This window comes from Notechis scutatus, chromosome 4, assembly GCF_049901735.1.
Source record: "Notechis scutatus isolate UNSWTSFEM ecotype Mainland chromosome 4, rNotScu1.2, whole genome shotgun sequence".
In the NCBI taxonomy this organism is placed as follows: domain Eukaryota; kingdom Metazoa; phylum Chordata; class Lepidosauria; order Squamata; family Elapidae; genus Notechis; species Notechis scutatus.
This window is the reverse complement of record NC_142012.1, coordinates 86,999,744-87,019,901: the sequence shown is the minus strand read 5'-3', so window position 1 is coordinate 87,019,901 and position 20,158 is coordinate 86,999,744. Positions and strand designations below refer to the sequence as shown.

General features: G+C 35.4%; 1 protein-coding gene and 1 long non-coding RNA gene across 2 annotated transcripts in view; both read left to right on the top strand.

Annotated features, from left to right (window-relative positions):
• CTNNA3 (catenin alpha 3) overlaps positions 1-20,158 on the top strand; it is a 767,102-nt gene that overhangs the window by 710,477 nt on the left and 36,467 nt on the right. The window lies entirely within an intron of this gene.
• Positions 17,193-17,994, top strand: LOC148130817 (uncharacterized). Its single transcript, XR_015749338.1, has 2 exons — positions 17,193-17,473; positions 17,504-17,994. It is a non-coding gene; the product is annotated as an uncharacterized LOC148130817 (long non-coding RNA).

Genomic DNA, 20,158 nt, shown 5'->3' with positions numbered 1-20,158 from the left:
AGGTGCACGTTCTATGACACACATTGTTTGTTGTGGAGTCCCGGAGAGGGAAGAAAAAGCTTCAGCTTAACCACAGCAAACTAGATTGGCTAGGATGGGTCCAGATTCTCTCTTTTTCAGTCCTGGTTTGGATCCAAGACAAGACTACCCCAGACAGAACCACTCCACAATTTGGGGGGTCTCAACTCCTGTTTGAAGAGCAGGTGACAGTTGTGGATGAGTAAGAGTATATGTGAGATTTATATAGTTTTGTGTTTTGCACCAATTCTGCCCTTTCCTGGATCAGGAGATGCTGGGCACAGTGTCTCATGCTTTGGTTAGCTCCTGAATGGTTTACTGCAATCTACTCTACATGGGACTGCATTGAAGAGCATCCAGAAGCTTCATTTGGTCCACCATCCACCAGTGTGAGCAACTGTGGGTATTGTGGGTTCTTGAGCTGCACTGGCTCCCAGGTTACTTCCACAGGCAATGCAAAATGTTTGCCTTTACTTATAAATTTTTACATGGCATTGGACTCAAGGTATCTGAAGTGCTGCCTAATATTATTGAGCCGTGGTGGCATTGTGGTTAGAATACAGTACTGCAAGCTACTTCTGCTGACTGCTGCTGCAGTTTGGTAGTTCAATTCTCACCAGGCTCAAGGTTGACTCAGCCTTCCATCCTTCCGAGATGGATAAAATGAGGACCCAGATTGTTGGGGGCAATAGGCTGACTCTCTAAACCACTTAGAGAGGGCTGTAAAGCACTGTGAAGCTGTATGTAAGTCTAACTGCTATTGCTATTGCTGTTATTCTTTCTCCCTTTCCCTGCTCTGGGTCCCTTCTATCAGGGTTTGTCACTAGTGAGACCTAGGATCATCCCCTTTCTGCAGCTGAACCTGCCTGCTAGAGCACAGGACCACCTGAAGATAGGTTGGCTCCAACCCTGTTCATCTATTGGAAAGCCCTGAAAACCTGACTGTTTTCCTGACTACAAAGATTGGGAAACTAATTGGGGCCTTCTTGTTGATGCATGGTATCTGGCAGCTCTTTTTTGTTTAATGACTTCTAATATGCATTTTTATATTGTATTTTTTTTAAAAAAAATAATCTTCATTAGCCACGCAGAGTCGCATTAGTACAATAGGCAATCATTTAAATTGATTTAAATAAATATAATCAAAAGGACACATTAGCCTTTGAAATATTGTTGAGGAGGATATTTTCCTGATGGGTCAGAGATAAGTATGTGGAAAAAAGACAGATTGAAATATTTGGATAAGAGATTGTAATATATAATGAAAACATATATTTGAATGATGAATTACTAAGGTATTAGGAACTTTGAAATGTAATTAGACTTCCATATTAAAAAAATACCTGTCACAACTGTGTAACAGATGTTCCAAGAAGGTATCAAATGCAATCCTAAGCCCCTTTATCTAGTTACTGTCAGCAACCAAAAAGTAAATGATAAGCAGGGGTGGGATTCCACCGGTTCTGTCCACTTCTGCAGAACTGGTTGCTCTGAAGAGCAGCAAACAGAGAACATACATAGAACCGGTTCTATGTTTGCTGCTGTTTTGGCCCACCCACCCGCCCAGGCTCTTACCTGACAAGTGCAGCTGTTTTGCGCAACATAGCTGCAGTTGAAAAGGAGGAAAAAAGGGCTTTTCCAACTGCTGCACACTTGCACGTAGTGCTGCTCAGCTGTCCAGGCAGCTCAGCAGGTCATAAATTGCACTCGTACATGCATGCACAACGCAGAGCGACAGAACTGGTAGTTATACTGGTCGGATGCCATCCCAAATGATAAGCATCAAACATTGAAACCACTCAGTGGTGGGCTTCAAATATTTTACTACTGGTTCTGTGGGTGTGGCTTGGTGGGCATGGTGGGGGAAGGATACTGTAAAATCTCCAGTCAGAGGTGGTATTTGCCGGTTCTCTGAACTACTCGAAATATCTGCTACCAGTTCTCCAGAACAAGTCAGAACCTGCTGAATACCACCCTGAACCACTGCTTTTATGATTGAAGTGACCTTTTTTTCTTTCTCAACAAAATGGCTGATACTCAAAGGTGCAGATTCTACTTATTCTCAAGCAACTTCTGTCTTTGAACTCATATGGAAAGAGTTGCATTCAAATGCATTGTGCCCCTTAATAATAAGGTTGTGTTGGATACTGTAAGTTTTTTTTTTTCAGCCATCGTTTAGAAGTGATTTGCTGTTACCTTCAACTTTTCAGTGTGGTTGACAGTCTTCAGATTTTGTGTCTATCACCCACTGATCATCTCAACATGCTTTCTCAATTTATGCCAACATCGCCTAGATGTTGCCATTTGTTGTAGGCTAGTTGGGTGGAATTCTTACCCCTGTATCATTCAGAGGATTATGGGTGGTGAAGTGTTGCATGATAAAAGGAGCCCCTACTCCATCTTCTAATTATAAGACCCTGTGGATAATTTTATTTATATTCTGCTTTTATATCATCCTCTCAGAAGGTAATTGTAATCAGGCAACTCAGTAGCAATCATTGGGTTAATCTGATTTGCCTTCAAGTTGTTTTGAGAGAGCAAAGATACTGCAGCTGAGTTCCAAGAATCAGAATCCTATTAACCTTTGGGAGATAAGACTAGTTTTTGTATTATTTTAAATAACAACTGACCATCTCTGATTCTATTAAATTCTTTAATAAATGTATTGACTGATAAATTGAAATTGATTCAAACATTTTGCCCAGTGCAGTTCCCCTTTAAAACATTTTGCTGGGTGCTGTAAAAGAACTTGGAGCTGACCTTGAGAAAGATATGAGAAAGTAAAGTGGCTTTCAAGATTGATATTGGTTTTTTTGAAGTAGGCCAGTTCAAGAAACAGAGGCAGCAGAGATACTTGGAACATACTTTATTGTAATAAGGTAAGATACAGATTTTTTAAAAAACTGTCCAAGTTCCTCCCTGACTCATCTATGGATTTCTATGCAATTTGGATTCTTAAACCAAGAGATATTTTTCTCTGGCTTACAGGGAAGATAAAACATCAACCAGGATCCTTAAAAATTCATCAAGAGGTTTTTTAAAAAAATAATTCTATGAAGAATTATATTAAAAGATACAACTAACAAAGAAACCTAATAGATGTACATAGACATATATCGAAGGAAAAATATAGGGGGATAGTAAGAAACAATAAGATAAGGCAGATAAGATAATAAGAAAAAAAAAACCTTCCCCTTTCATCCTAAGCAAGCATATTAACATTAATAATGTATCCCTGTCTCTTAAAATGAAACCAGATCCATGTTCATTCCATTCATAACCTCATTTTCTATAAGCTCATCTCTGAATCTTCAGCTTTCCTTAGTAATCAACGAAGATCCAGTAAAAATTAATAAAAATACCTAACAACAGAAGCATATAATTCCTCTTTCCATTTAGCCTAAACCTCTAATCCCTCTCTTAACAATTGAACATTACCAAAATATATAAATAAGCAAAATTGAAAGCTATTAAACATTACCAGAAATAGCATAACTCCTTATCTAGTTATCCAAGATGCAAGTATTGCAAACTAATTCATTATACCACTAAACATTTACAAAAGAGAACAACCCAGATAACCATTAAATATAACCAAAAATAGCACCCCATCATTTCATCACAAACAGACCAATATTGTAGTTTCCCCCTTCTTTTTTCAAACCATCTCTAACTCCCATAGATAAAATTCTAACTCCTATTTTCTACTACTCTCTGTTCCTCTTCTCTTGAAGTTATTGTTATCTTTATTCAAGTTCACTCTAGTAAATCACTTGAATTTCAATTTAAAAGCTTACTCCCCTTTGCTACATTACTTCTATGTTTTTTATTTTTAAATCATTGTCCAATTCCACTTGTAAATCCAGTATTTCCATCTCTTTCTTGTAAATTGCATTTCAATTGTCTTCAAAGGAGTTTGTTCATCTTCAGCAGGGGTGTCAAACTGGCGGCCGTGGATCGGATGTATCATGCACAGATCATGCCCACCCCATCTCCGCAAAGGGTAAAACATCACGATACATCATGTGATGGCAATGTGACACCACAAGTTTGACACCCGTGATCTTCACTAACAACTCAAGGTTAATTGCACCAAACTTGATTGTAGGAAATACGACTTCAGCAACAGAGTGGTCAATGTCTGGAATACTCTACCTGACTCTGTGGTTTCTTCCCCAAACCCCAAAAACTTTAACCTTATGCTGTCTACTATTGATCTCACCCCTTTCCTAAGAGGTCTGTAGGGGGCGTGCATAAGCGCACCAGCATGCCTACCGTCCCTGTCCTATTGTTTATTTTATTTATTTTTTCTTATATGTATCCATGTATTCATAACTATGTTTTTACTTATACCTATCATCTTGTAAGCAATTGACATAAATAAACAAACAAACAAACAAACAAACAAACTTTTAGTTCCAGTGAAAAGTTAAATTGCTCAAGCACTTCTTATGCCCGTAGTTTAAAAGTTTTCTTTAAAGTAGCTATGGTGTGCTTTAGTAGTCGCCTATCAAAGTCTTGTTTTGCATCAAAATGTAAACAGAACGATTTTCCCACTCTAGAGGATCTTTCAAATTAGTTTCGAAATATTTCTTTAAATCAGATTCACAAAGTATTTTAACACTTGAAAAACAACTCTAAAGCCACTCCTTTGTTGCATATTGCAAAGAGTTACAAAAAGAAAATAAAAATCTTACAAAACTGATAAGACTAGTTTTCTTTTTTATCAAACAGATCGAAAGAAAACTCCCCCAGCTACTTGTAGGCTTGGGGCTAAATAGGCAGTCACAATGGAATGTAAGAATGACATTGGGAAATGAGGGGAAGAAATGCTGCCTAGAAAACAATCCGAGAAGAGAGGCAGGAAGTTGCGGTTTCTCAACAATCAGAGAAAGAAACTTACAAAGGACCCGCCTCAATAGATCAAACCGTTAAAACTGGATGTGAGAAGTTTCTGTCTTTAGACTTACAGGATTCCACTAATGTACCCTTACAATAAAGAACAGTTAGCTCACCTTGTTATGTTTTCTTTCTAGTTTACCTGGGAGGGATGACGCTATACAAAAAGATACATTTTGAAGTGATTAAAAAGATAAGGCTTGGTCAAATCTTGAATCTACAAAAAACTGCATTGACAGCTCAGAGCACAATGGAACCTGCAATTCACAGGTGATTGCAAGAGACTGCAAAAACATTGATTTCTGCCATGTATTCACCAACATCAAATGTTGAGGAGAACAAAGCTGGTGTCATTTACTGCAATGGCACAGTTCTGTAGAGCTTTAGCAGGAGTTCAAGTCCACCTGCCCAGGAGCTTCGGAATGTGTTCCTTGTGTGTGGCTGTAGGAGGTACTTAGAATTTGCCTCCTCCACTCCAACTGTTGGAGCATTATGCAGCCATGAGATCAGGAGAAGGGCCTTGGTTACAGATATGCTAAGATGCTATCATTTAACTGGCAAAATGTCTATGGAGATTCTCAGTCATTCAAGGTCATGGTTATCCCAAAGGGGTTTGTTCAAGAGGCAACTGGACTTTCTGGTTTTTCTTTGAAGACTTTTTGCTTCTCATCCAAGAAGCTTTATAGAACTGAAAAAGCTTCTTGGAAGAGAAGTGAAACATCTTAAAAGAAAAATCAGAAATCCCAGTTGCCTCTGAAAAAGCATGTTTGGGTTAACTGGCAAAACTTGCAAGACGCGTTAAATGCCCGAGAGAACTTTGCAGCTGGAAAGTTTTCCTCATGCAGCCAATTTTTTCCCCCACGACTTCGCAGATGCACCCAAAGGGAAAAAAAAAACTTTATTCAAAGAGTTCACTTATTTCCTTCTTGTGCGAGTAAGGAACAAAGTGACTTTTGTTGTTCCAGGATCCTCAGTAGCTGATGCTGTTGGCCTGCTGGAGGTGAAGGTTGACTGATTTTAGGTGTTTCCTGATTCATCTCCGCATTTCAAAGCTAGGAGAAGGGAAGAGAAAGCTGGTCAGTTTCATACTGCCTTTTGAGGATTTGGCAGAGGGAAATGATACAGTACAGAAACGCTCATGGAAATTAGCCAGTGACTGGCAGCTTTCACACTTCCTGGTTATTGCAGTGAAAAACATTAGTTGGTTGATTAATTGTGAAACATAAGTTTAACAGATGGATCAGTGAGCTAATGACACACACACATACACACATATATATATATACACACACACATATATACATAATTTAGTAATATAGGGCTTTTGTGATGCCTTATGCTAGAATTGGCAACAAATAGCACTCTGGTTGCTAACTACATTCCAGCATCTTTGAAAATATGGCAAAAAATCGAGGGATACTTAGTGTTGGAGAACAGCAAAATCTGCAATGCCACAAATTTTGTAAGATAAGGGAGGTAATGTCTTCCAAGACCACAATTTCCATAATTTTTGACACATTATCTTTTTTTTTAAAATAAAGTTTTATTGAGTTTTAACAAAACAAATAAAACATCTTATTTGAATACAGCATCGTTCCGGGTTATCACATTTCCATACAGACACAATTTCATATGCATATTCATCTTATGTATTCAACTTCATATCTTATTACTCTTTTTCCAACACATTATCTTAATGATCAGAGTTTATGAAACTTGTATTCCAAAACAGGGTGTAGTTCCTAGGAATGCTTGCTTTCAACCTCTGATGAATGCTAATTTCTGACAATGCTAATTGAGAATTTAGAAATATTTCCATTTATTAAAACTTTCATGGATAAGTGATTTAAAAGAAAAAATGGTAAAGAATAGAAAGTCGGTGTCTTGGCATATCACATTCATCATTCTGTTCTCTCATGATCTCTTAAATGAACAAAGGCCTTCTAGACTACATAATTTAACAGCAGCCTCTAAAAACACTACTCCGTGGACTATAAATAAAAGTAGTTCCCCAAAGAGCTGGACAGAGAGTTGGAATATATATGTAATTTACCATGATCATAAATGTGGGTCTCTGGATAGTTGGCTCATGAGAGTATGATATGTGACTTCTGGCAGTCCTTCCAAATAGAGAGCATTTGGTGCTTTTAAATGAGGGGCAAATTGGAAATATTCACAGGCATCTATCCAGAGTTAGATAAGGGAACACTCAAAACAGAGAGATTCAGAGTATTAGCATACAAATGAATGATGTCTACTTTTTTCAGGAGTTTAAAATTGTTAATGTTTAAAAAATGGGTAACCAAAGGTAAGAGTCTGGGATTGTTACAGCAACTACAAAAGCAACTATTTGTAATTCTGTTTCTTGAGATGTAGCTGCAGAAAATTGTAGAACAGGGCTGTCAAGCTTGTGGACTGCTGCTGGATGTGTCATGCGTTGGCCATGGCTGGTTTAGAGAAAGGGAAAAAAGTCAGAATATGTCACATGATGATGCCATGACAACATGAGTTTGACTCCCCTGTTGTAGAAGGATAGAATAGAATAGAATTCTTTATTGGCCAAGTGTGATTGGACATACAAGGAATTTGTCTTGGTGCAAATACTCTCAGTATACATAAAAGAAAAGATACATTTATCAAGAATCATAAGGTACAACATTTAATGATAGTCATAGGGTACAATAAGCGATCCAATCATACTAGGAAACAGTCAATATAAATCGTGAGGATACAAGCGACAGAGTTACAATCATACAGTCATGAGTGGGAGGGGATGGGTGGTAAGGAGTGATGAGAAGATTAACAGTAATAGTAGTGCAGACTTTGTAATAGTTGAACAATGTTGAGGGAATTATTTGTTTAGCAGAGTGACGGGAAAAAACTGTTTCATGGAAAAAAACTGTTCTAGAAGGATGTAGAGGAGTGACATGATAGCAGTTCCAATATTTAACAGCCTGCCACAATGAAGAGGGGGCGGGGTTTCAACCTATTTTCCAAAGCACCAAAAGGCAAGACAAGAAACAATGGATGGAAATTAATCAAAGAAAAAATCAGCCTAGAACTAAGGAGAAATTTCTTAATGGTGAGTACAATTAACCAGTGGAATGCCTTCAGAAGTTATGGATGCTCCACCACTGGAGGCATTTAAGAAGAGACTGGACAGCCACTTGCCTGGAATGGTATAGGGTCTCCTGGGGTTTAGACCAGAAAACCTACTGTCAACTCATAAAACATTTTGTATACACATTTTATAGTTGACAACAGAAAGAAGGGGTGGGGGAGTTTCAAAGAGCAGGCAACAGTGTGAAATCGAAAATACATTCCATTCATATTCAAAGACTGATTAGATGGCTGAAGCTTCTGTCTTAAAAAAAATCTAATTGGAGAGCATGATTGATGATTCTTGGCTATGGACGTTTTTTCATTGGATGATACATCCAGAGGAGTGAGGGGGGAAAGCAGGATCAAGGATGACAGTGAATTACGTATCTCAGAGTTGGTGACGCCCAGGTTAGTGCTGGATGTAGAATGTTAACTTCAAATAAATCCTCTTTAGTTTTGGGAGTGTGGCTTGAGGCTCATGATTTAATTGGAGTAACTGCCGGAACCCTGACACCTACAAGGTCCCTTATTATGTTAAGGATGTTTCCCTGAATCCAGAAGATCTTTCTCCTTTTGGGACCATTGGGCATATTTGATATTGTAAGAGCACATCATGGGGGGAAAAATGCCTGTCCCAAGAGGCAGGTTGTAAATTGGTTGGCACACTGCATATTAATAATCACCAAAAAGTTAATTTACCTCAAGATCTATGGTGTCCAAAAGATTCATGGCTGATTTTCAGTTCACATTTAAGGTGAGTGGACAAAGAAATAGAATAGAATAGAATAGAATAGAATAGAATAGAATAGAATAGAATAGAATAGAATAGAATAGAATAGAATAATAGAGTTGAAAGGGACCTTGGAGGTCTTCTAGTCCAACCCCCTGCTTAGGCAGGAAACCCTACACTACTTCAGACAAATGGTTATTCAGTGTTGGAGCATTCACAACTTCTGGAGACAAGTTGTTCCACTGATTAATTGTTCTAATTGTCAGGAAATTTCTCCTTAGTTCTAAGTTGCTTCTCTCCATAGAAAGCTATTTCCCCCCTTTTTAGGCACACATCTGGGGTCTATGTTGAATTAAGATTATTTTGATAATAGAAGCATCTCTTTGCAGCTGCCACCTACCTGTTTATTTAAAATTGAAATAAAAATTTAGAAAATAAAAAGGGACAGGTGAGTTTATAGGCCCAAAGCTGATTTCAATGGACAATATATTGAGCACCCCAATCCTAAACTATCAATATTGGCTTATAATAACAATAATAAAAATAAATAAGAAATATTTATTTAAAATAACAATACTCCATACCAGTTACACCAAGACACAAAGGCACAACAATATACCTAGGCATTAGGATGTTCACCTTACAGTAGATTCCTTTTGATAAAACTTATTTACTTTGTCAATTTAGTCATTTTAGTCATGGCAATGTTTTATTATATTTATTTAAATCTAAGAAATAGATATTAAACTCATTGATAACTGACATGTGATAAAATAGAACATTGTGCTTTGTATCTGTGACAACTTACTAAACTCTTATAAACTGTTAATGGCTTAGTTGTAAATAATACAAAACCAGGAAATCTCTTTTGACATCTGGAAGAAGGTATTTAAATCATTTGTTGAGTGTGGTTTAAGAGAAATGCTTGCTGAATATAGCCTTCAGGTTAGCATACTGCATGAATATTCTAATGGGTCATACTGACTGAGGAGGTCAATATGATTTTACTTGGAACAACAATACTGACTTTATTTGGTACTGTGATTATTTGGTACTGAGGAAGTGGGTAGGGAAAGGATGCAGTCCAGTGGAGTAATCCAGCCCAGTTATTATGTGTAGGAGAAAGAGAGTGAAGACAGCCCCTCCCTGATAGTTCTATAGAGTATCCAGTAGATCCAGATAGTGGAGTCCTCAGTGTGGCAATATTTTGTCTGTAGGTGTGGAACAATAAAAAAATCAGCTTGGAAGAATCTCCACATGTCAGGTACAAATAATTCTTGATATTTTACAAAAGTTCATGCTAAAACAATGTGAGAAAATTCTTGACACATCCTACAGTATTGGACTGCCTCTTCCTGAGAATATCTGCCTATAGTACCAATAAAGTAGGCATATTCCAGGTTCCCTGAAATCTTGTGAACTAGTGGGAATTTGATTGTTATCAGCCATGTGTCATCATTTATCTCGTAGCCCCTGTAGATACATTCATGTTTATATCCACCAACAACCTAGTAATGCAAACCTTGTATTACTTTTTCTTTCCAATGCTATATGACTATTCCTTTAGTCAACCCCCATGTCTGAAAAGTCCATGGATCTTCAAATCAGAACACATAGTCAAGAAGAGCATTATATTTTTAATCCCTGGTGATTGATTCAGTGTCATATTATCAATCTAGTTGATGTAAGCCCCAAATGTGTCAATCACACAATAAGTCCAAAATAAATGAGTTAATATTGTATCTCCATCAACTTCCTTTATCAGAGTCCTACAAAAAGAATTTTCTGGTTTAGGAGCCAGTTAATTCCTCCAAAATATCTATTAGTATGGAACTTCATAAGCAGTGATAGCACTTAGAACCAGTAAATCAAATAACAAATGCTTAAGTTCAATAAACTGCTAAAGAGCACCAAGATAAATCAATTTTTATTCATTTGTTTTTTAATTCTTCAGAAGTTTTCTAAATGGCTAATATAGAAGACAAAATCCTAATATACTATTTGTACCAATCCACTTGAAGAATTATGGAAACTGGTCTTTTCTAAGATTTAAACATTTGGTTTGCTCTTTAGTATTCAATCAGACAATGCTATGCAACATTTTAGATTTTTTAAACTGTGCAACATTTAGATCTTAGTTAAGGGTTTGTTTGTTTTTTTAAAAAAAAATCACTTGTACACTTTAATTGCAAGGCAATAAATTGCCAGGCAGATATTTTTATTTTCACCAATTTAGCTATTTATATTGAAATCATGCATATACCTGAAGTCTAGTCAAGTGGCAGGTATATAATTTGGTGTGCTTTAATCTGTTTTTGGAAAGACAAAGAGAATGTGAGAGATACCAGAGAGGTTTTTTGTTTTTTTTTTACAATCTGTCAAAATTAAGAGAACAAAAGAGAAGTTTGGGAAAATAATGTTGTTTCACAGTAACAATGTTCTCATCTCCTGTCTTATTTTCACTACAGGTTTATCAACTGCCTTTAAGGTTTATGTCACATCTGTATCTCCTTTCTGTGTAAATCAAGGAGACTTTTATTTTTTAAATGTTAATTGTAATGTTTTGTTTTTATTTGACTGGTGAATTATGGAGTAGTATGAATGTTCCTATAGGACATAGTCATCTTTCTTTCTGGACTGTGTTCAAACAAGAAAAAATAAATAGGCCCCAATTTATAGCAAGTTGTAGGTATAGTGGCCTCTGCTGTCTTAGTGAACGAAGCAATAGAGTATAGACAACAAAACGATAACTAGAAGGTGAAGAATATTGGAAAATAAGTACTATAGCAGTGCAACATAGCTCAAATTGACCAAGCAGAAAAGGCAACAGAGATAATTGCATTATTCCAAATACAGCACAGAGACAGGTTAATTTGAAGGGTCTGCCAGAAGTGGACTCACTCTGAGAGATAATCTGACGGATTGCAAGTAGCTGAAAAAATAATAGGCACTGTTACCATGCAAGCTTAGAAAGAATTTAAATTCTTAGCAGGTATCTCAGAGTCACCTGATTGCAGAGAGGGCAAATGGGACACTAGCGAGAAGGAAAGAAAGGCAGTTTGCCCTCAAATTCAACTTGGAGTATGTGTCATATGTAGAGGTAGGAAGATCAGAAGGTGGTTGACAGACAATAAAGTATCTATTGGGGCAACTCATAACCGAGCAGGACAAGGTGGAAAAAGAGCCAAGTTCCCCCTGTTCTTAGTAGAATATACACACTCAACATTTCCATGACAGTTTTGGAAACCCCCATAGAAGATGAATCTTCATAAGCACCAGCTGATGGAGTATTCTTTGATGGGGAGGATTCAAGGCTCAAGGAAGGAAGATACATACTGAATAAAGAAACTGACAAGGCTATGAAAAGAAAAGCCTTGCTTCAGTCAAAATAAAAGTATCATTAGGAAAAACTGATGACATGGAATACAGACAAGAAATGTTGAAATGCCTTTGGAATATGACTTTGAGAACAAAGTAATTTCTGGCAAATTCTCAATGTAGAGTTAGCAGCTGTCGGGGGCTCAGAGCAAGGTTCTTTACAAATCGTGCCACTGTCAAAAAGAGTCCTAGGGTAGTTTTCTCACAGGAAACAAACACCATGTCTTGTTTGTGTGCTTTTAGTGTCAGTTCACAAGCAAGGTGATGAATGTCCTATCCAAAATGGGTAAACAGTTTTGTATCCCTGGCTCAGGCCTGACAGCTTTGGTGCAGTAATAAAATTAAAGTTTGCCTGCATCTTATTTCATTTCCTTTAATATTGCCAAGGATGAATAATGTGGGGAGGAGAAAGATCTCTGGTTTGCCTCTGTCTAATGAAATAGTGACTTGCCCAGCTGATGGTCCTCTTTACAAGAAGAGCATTAAGGTTTCTTTTAATCATCCCACCAGCAGGATTTTTCTTAATTATTCAACAAAATGAGCTAGGAAATCCTAAATGGAAATGGTCAAGGCCTTCCTAAGGCCTTTAATTCTTGTTTTACAAGCTAAGAAATAGGTATAATGACACTCTTTTCATTAATATATTCCTTTCTACTAGTTTGTCACAGCAATTTCATGCTGATCACTTATGTAAGCTTGAGGGGAAAAATCAGAGCTCTCTTAGCTGTTAATAGAAACTTTAAATTATGTGTTTCTACTTGCCGTAACTAAAATGTTCTTTCTTTGAAGGCTTAAACAGCTTCCCTTGATAATAAAAAGTAATGGCTATGTAAATAAATTAACTAAAATTGCCAGTCAATCTCTGAAAATTATTTTCCCCATATACACTCAAAGTTAGTACTGTGCTGTGTACTGTTAAGTTATATAAAATCTGAGAAACATAATACATTTGTGTTCAAATGTTATTTCAACTTTGAAATAATATTCAAATTATTTCTAGTTTTCCATGAGTGCTGGAAAAGAACATTTTTCTAGCTCTTCCACTTCCTCCTATTCATGCCCTTGTTTCCCCTCCTATCTTCTACTTCATGGGAGAGGATAACTAATGGTAAGGTTAAACTAAGCCTTCATTGTCATTCTTAATGAATGCTGTAGTAATTGTCCTCTTATTTTTACTTCTTAGCTGGATAAAAGCAATGAGATCAATGAATTTCAACTTCTATCTTATATTCTGTCTATATTGAGCCCTGCAGGTAATTTACTATGTTCTAAAAGGATTACAAGTCAAAAAAGCAATTTTCCCCCTATCTTTTATTGTGTCTGTGGTAATAAGTATGAATCCTAAAATGGGACTTTTTGAGAATTAAGGAGGAAGACTAATTTCAAATCAAATGGAAAAAGCCTCTCCTTTATCATGAGAAGAATAAAGAGTGGGCCCTAGGTCATGCAAGCTTGGAGTAGGTGTCTAATTTCCCGTTTAATGAAAGAGAATTTAAAATAGATAATTTACTAAGCTGAAAAATTCCAGCAAAGCTGATCTCACCTACAAATTCTGTTCTGGCCTCCATGAGCTAGAAGAGTTAGATTGAAGACACAATCATAGGTTGTCAGTAGCAAAATATTTTCATCCTGCTATTTTGAGTAGCCATGGAGTCTATACTATACAGTATATATTCCTCCAGTTTAATAGATAGTACCAAATTTTTATCCTTTTTTTACTCTCTCTTCTGCTGTGGACATATGCTATATATCATCCACCATTATGTACCTCTGTGTATGTACCTCAGACAAAACACAAATCTAAGTCAACATTGAATGAACTTAGGAGATTCAGACAAGTTTTAGTTTCAATGAACTTGCAGCCAAAGTAACTGAAACTGATTCCAAGGGTCAACTTTGGGATCAGAGCTATGAAAATAAGTTTTTACTGCCCTTTCAATTTTCAGTGTGTTGGACTTCTTTTTTTGTCCATTCCCCTAGCTGTCCATAAATGGAAAACCTTAGCAAGAAGAGTGATAAATCTAGCTTTCATCCAGGGTGTACTTTTATAATGGATCTTTTTTTTTCTTTTTTTTACTTTAAGAACTCAGAAAAAAACTTTGGCTTTTCAGACAGAAAATATGAAGATATTTGTACTTTGAAGTTTTGAGATTTGGTGTTGCTGGTTCCTTGGTTATCTAACTGCACGCTAATTATTTCTTCCAATTGTTCCTGTATCTAATTTTTTAAATAAAAAGTTTATTTTTATAACAAAAACCAAAAATAAAATCATCTTTCAGTTATACAGTGTGTCAGCTGGGTACATATATCTTGTGTACATATTAATATTTGTATACATTTCTTACTAAGTTTATATTCATATTACAGCCTATTCAGCATTATGTATCATTATATATCATTATAACAACATTTAATTTCTTACTTTATTTTCCAACCATTTATAAAATAAATCCCAAATCATATAATACTCCATTTCTTCTTGTTCTCCAATTGCCAGTGTTAATCTACTTATTTCTGCACATTCCAATATTTTCTTAATCACCTCCTCCACCTTAATCTTTTCATTTTTTCAATTTTGAGCAAATACAATTCCAGCTGCTGTTAATATATGTATAATTAAATATATTTTTTCTTTACTATAATTCTCAGGTAGGATCCCTAGTAAAAATATCTCAGGCTTTAAGTCTATATGTTGTTTTATCTTCTTTTCCAACCATGTATGTATTTTTGTCCAATATTTTTAACTTTTATGCATGTCCATCACATATGGTAATATGATCCAGGTATTTGATGATGGATCTAATTTTTGCTCATCCTATTTTTGCCTTGCAATAGCATCTAACTTTAGTTTTTGTTCTTTCCTTCACCCCTCACCCTTTTAATAGCACTTTTTGGTATTATCTATAGTATTATCTTCAGGTCGCTCTTTGTCATAAGTACAAATTCCATAAATGCAGAATGGCCAGATCATTTTTCCTACTGTCTTCAGAGGTCTTTCCTTCATTGAAAGGTCTAAAGGTCTAAAATTACATTTTTATTTTGCTACACGCTGAATAGAAAATAATGACTATTTTAGTATCTTAAGTACTGTTCATAATCCAGTGACTGTTGCAGCCATTTCTATGAAATCCAATAGCCTCTATCAATTATAAAGGTTATCATGAAACCTGCCACATCTTTTCTATTTTCTAACATTCCCATATAACTTTGAAACCCAACCACAATCTCTTACATTGTTCTTAACATCTGCAAATAAACATTTTTCAATGTATTCCTCTTTAAATGTGAAATTGTAGAACTGGCAGATAGCATCTTCAATAAAGCATTATTTATATATTGATTTACTTCTAGCTAACAGTATGATTATACCTCAGAGCAAGTGGTAATAGCAGAGCACTACCAATAAATTTATCTTCAATATTGTCTGCTTCATTAGTCCTCTTCAGTCATTTCAAATTTAGGAAAACTCTACCTGCAGAAAAGAGGAACAAAAAATTAACATGTTAGCAAATATCCCCTCTGCCATCTCCTTCATATATAGCAGATATCTTTGTACAGTGAAGAGTTTCCCTCTCCATGAAGATGTTTTGCAAATTTGGAACTGTTCAGGCTTCTAAATTTTGCAATGAGTCTATACAGTAGGGGTGTCCAACCTCAGCAACTTTCAGGATGTGTGGACTTCAGCTCCCAGAATTCCCCAGCCAGTATGTTAATGACTTTCTAGGCTAGAGTTAGCAGTGGTGCAGCTCAGCTCATCAGCAAGGCACCAAGTAAGGACACTGCATTGTTAAAAAAAAAAAAAAAGCTCAATTCCTGCTGTTTTCATAAACATATCTGCATAGTTTTGTTGGCAACAACTAAGAAGTGATTTGCCATGGTCATCTTTCAGGATTTTTTCATCAAGTAGGTCTGCCATCTCACTGTTTCCTATAAAAGAGAAAAACTAGTAGCAGATGTTGTTAAGGTTATAGGTGGACCAGTAATTCTTCCAGCTTCTCATAGTTATCTTTACAACACAAGCATTTTTACTTACTTACATATTACCTGATTGCTTGCTTACATAGTTTTGACAAAGAGATTTCAACTGGTGAAATATATTGGCAATAGAAATGAAAAGTTTTCCCCAAAACATTTAAACTTTGGAATTCTATTTCATCATGCTTTTATATTATAATTTCTTTCTCTCTTTCTCTTTCTCTGATTTAAATGAAAATGATTAACATTATTTTCAGTTGTTTTATGCCATCATGCTTTCTCCCAAAAAAATTCTTATATTTTATGTGATATCTTTTTCTCAGAATAAGATTTTTACTTTAGAAGTTGCTTTCATGGCAGCTTAAATGACATTTTTAAAAATTTACCAATAAAATATCTATCTATCTATCTATCTATCTATCTATCTATCTATCTATCTATCTATCTATCTATCTATCTATCTATCTTGCCACCATACTCCCAGTCAATATGCTATTTAGCAGAAAATGTGCTCTTTGATTCTTTTGTTTAAGTCATTCAAAGTCAGTACAATGCCCTCCCTTCCCACTTATAACAAAGAGCTTTAAATTTTACCTTCTTTAGAAAAGCAGATTTTTCAGTGTCCCTTTGTTAAGTCCGTAGGGAAGGAGAGTAAACTTTCCCTTTCAGCACTATTCGCTGCTTTTAGAATCTCCTCTGGAAACAATGTATCATTCAAAAGAAACGTAGTTTTCAGGATATTAGATATATCTTAAAGTCCCGGTAACCAAAAAACTTTCACTTTGAAACTTTCCAAACTTTCTCCTTCTTCCTCCTGCACATTCTTATCCAGTTGCCGGCTTCTTTGTGGCGGCCATTACTGACCGCCGCTCCACCGCCTTGAGAAAAGGGGGTTTTGCTGGGTGGGGAGGGGGTCTGCGACACCCCCAAACCCCTATCCGGATCCCCCCTATCTTCAGCTGCCTGTACGTGGCAGCCTTATCCTCCAGACCCGTCGGGATCAGAGGCACCAAGACGGCTAGCGTGACAGGGATCGCGCTGGATCACGAATCCCTGCCGCCACCGAACCCTGGCAAACCGGAAGTCTTTTCTAAAGAAGGTAAAATTTAAAGCTCTTTGTTATAAGTGGGAAGGGAGATGACAAAAAAAAACTGTATAAAGATTTTGTTGGAGGAGATGCCTTGAAGATTTTGAGACTAGAAGCTAATTGCAATAAGGCTTTAAAGTACAGACTGGGTTCTTTTTTTCTTTCTTAACTGATATTACCCCAGGAAGAGAAAGTGTAAAGGGAAGAACTTTCTGCTCTGTTTGGATGCTTGATGACTTTGGGACTTTGGGGAACTGTTTTTTAAGTTTTGAAACATCTTGAACGTTCTTAGAACGTTCTAAGAAGAAGAAGAGGGGAAAAAAAGAAGAAGAAAGGTTTATAATGGCTCTATCTATTGATGAACTAAGAAAGGAATATGGAAAAATAAAGAAAGAAAGAAAGGACTCTTTGAGAGATATCTTTCACTTCTTAGAAATGGCGCTTGCTACTTATCAGCAAATACAATAACAAATGGAGGAAACAAGAAGAAGAAGAAGAAGAAGAAGAAGAAGAAGAAGAAGAAGAAGAAGAAGAAGAAGAAGAAGAAGAAGAAGAAGAAGAAGAAGAAGAAGAAGAAGAAGAAGAAGAAGAAGAAGAAGAAGAAGAAGAAGAAGAAGCCATCTTCAATGAGACTAAGAAAGAGAAGAGAAAGAGAGGAAGGAAAATGAAGGACTTAAGACCTAAAAAAACACCCAAGAAAGAGAAAAATGAGATGCAAAACCAATACAATGCCAGAAAGCAAAAGAAAAGAGGAATACAACAGAGAGGGGAAGCCAAAAAGGCGAAGGTTAGGAGAGGGGTGGTGGTGAAAAGCCTTGGGATAAGAAAGGAAGGGAAAAGGGGGAAAAAAGCCACAAAGGTATAAAACAAGATGGGAAAAAGAAATTTTTCTTTAGGGACAAAGGGTAATGTATAATTTATAAAAAAAAAAAAAGAAGGATCTGCAAAAGTACATAAGATAGTATTGTAGTATTTGTACTAGAAATAGAAAACTAGAATTTTATAAGAACTAACAAAATATTAAAATATCAAAATACTTAATAATGATAGACTTTATGATTTAATAAAACATTAAAAGGAATGTTTAAAATATAGAGTTTATTGGCTATTGTGTTAATGTTATTATAAATGTATTATTTTAGCATTTGTTTTTGAAGTAGACAATTGGAATATTACAAGAATATTACAATGTTTAAGATTTAATGATAGATCTTAACATTTAATATTATGGAGAATGTGTAAAATGCTTAAGATTTAATGATAGAGCTTAATTTGTTATTCCCTTAATGTTATCATAACTTTTTTCTTATTCTCTCTTTTTTTTATTTTTTTTTTAGTTTAAAATGTACTATTTAAAATGTACTAAAAAAGTAGAATGGTAATTATGTACTTAATTATTTTATAGATTTATTATTCTCTCTTTTTTTTCTTTTCTTAAAATTTAATAGGTAGAATGTACTAAGCAGAATCAGATTGGGAACTAGGTATTATTCTAAATGTTAACCTAGGGGATAGAAAGGCATCATACTTTGATCAGTGATTCCAGGAAAAAAAATTTTTAAAAATATATTAGAGAGAATGAGATAAATGGATAATTGGAAAAGAATTGACAAAAGATACAAGTATAATGATTTAAAGTAAGACGAAATAAATAAAATAGAATTAAGAAGAGTGAAAAGCGGGGAGAAGTTATATAGAAGATATAGAATGGTTAATAAGATAAGAATTTAATTGAAGTCCATACAAAGAGAGGTATCCTGGGGCCAAGCCACTTTCCAAAAAGAAGTTTTATGTTTTTGTGTTTTGTGTGTTTATGTTTGATTAAGAATTAATAAAACCTTGGAGGAATGTTAGACGAGAATATTTGTAAACAAGTCAGATGAAAATATCAATAGGATGGTTATAAAATAGATGAATATAGAAAAGAAATGTAATTATAAAAGTAAAGAGAAATAATGAGTAAAGAGAGTAAAGAGAAATAATCTTTGCTAAAAGATATTTATGTGTTTATAAGGAAATGGGATAAATTAGAATTATGCAGTATAAAATAATCTTTTATCTGCCTTGTAAAAATTTACAATGGAAAGAGGTTTTATGTTTGTAATGTTTAATGATGTTTTGTTTGTCTTTAAAACTAATAAAATTTGTTTCAAAAAAAAAACAATAGGAAGATATGTTTTGCACAAATATTTATCAGTATAGTAAATTCAAAGTTATCAGCTAGTTTTTAACAGAAATTATTTATTTACTTGTGGAAGTGGTCAATCTTTTCAAGTCTAAAGACTTCAACTTTTTCCTTGTTGGGAATTAAAAATAGTGCATGCAGACATTGATTCCTACACATATATTTACCATTATCACTGGGCTGGGGAAAAGAAGCTTTTTCTTACTTCCTGCCAGGGATACTGTTCATGAATAATTTGTAGTCAAATGATCTTCTCTTGTCGAAATAGCTGATCAAGCAAATCTTCCAAAGGGTGGGGGGGAACTGTGCAGATCTCAGTATCCAGCAAGATGGACTGTTGTGATGTGTGATCTATGATATTTACAAGAAGAAAAATATAAATAAATAAAAACAAGATGAGGTTAGAACAAAATAGACATTAAAATTGCAATGAAAAGTAATTGTTCAAAGTCATAACTGATAAATCTGAAAAGATTTTTTTTTACAATTTTTTTTCATTTGGCAAAAATAGAAGAAGAGATGATATCACAGAGATTCTGCTGCATGTGCTTTTCCACGACTCTTATTTTCCATCTTCTGCCAACTGGAGCTGTCAGAGAAACTCCAAATGGCCTGAAGGACTGAAGGTTCCCGTAGCCTCATTTCTCCACTCATTATAGAGCTTGTCTTTTCGTTGTTTCCTCCATCAGTGTAATTTTCCCTCCATTCTTTTTCATTCAGAAAATTAGTCATGAGTGGAGACACAAACACTGAAATATCTTAAAGAAAGAAGTTTCCAATCTTG